Source organism: Carassius auratus, chromosome 40 (assembly GCF_003368295.1).
Source record: "Carassius auratus strain Wakin chromosome 40, ASM336829v1, whole genome shotgun sequence".
NCBI classification, from domain to species: Eukaryota; Metazoa; Chordata; class Actinopteri; order Cypriniformes; family Cyprinidae; genus Carassius; species Carassius auratus.
In genome coordinates this window covers 14,963,720-14,964,440 of record NC_039282.1, presented here as the reverse complement: position 1 = coordinate 14,964,440, position 721 = coordinate 14,963,720, and positions in this window count along the sequence as shown.

Here is a 721-nt window from a genome sequence, read left to right as displayed (position 1 = left end):
GGATCACTCAGTAAGGATGCATTCAGTTGATTGAAGTCATTTTTTTCAAATAAATGCTGATTTATGCTGATTAATCTACTCTTTAAATCCGGAATAAATACAAAATCAAACATAAAAAATCCAAATATATGCAGCATATATTTTCTCAACCATTTCATCAAATAGCATATTAGAATGTAAGCTAAAAATTCAGCTTTGGTTTCACAGAAACGTGTGTGTTTTTGATCTAATAAATGCACCCTTGTTATGCTTCAGTGTTTCAAAAACATGAAATAATCTTGCCAACCCCAAAACTTTAAACAGTAGGATTTATTTATTTATTTATTTTTGTATTTTATGGCCAATAACTAGTAAATGTTAGATATAAAAATTCTAATAAAACACTAAAATAAAAATTTAGGCATCAAAATTAATATTTATTTTGAGATTTGTTAAACATTAAATTTAAGTGTTATTAAATAATAGTGTTTTTAAACATCAACTGTAGGTTCGGTTTAGATGACGACAGAGGTAATCTAAATATAAATGAATCCACAATTAAATATCCAATTTTAGCTGATACGGATAAATGAATATAATAATATATCAGCCAATAACCTAAGCAATATATCAAGTGCAGGATGTTTTTAACCATCCATTCCATCAATATTTGGTCAGCAAGTCAATGCAGATTTTGGATCTGCATAGTTTACCCAGTTATTTGTGTAATGAGATGTTTTTG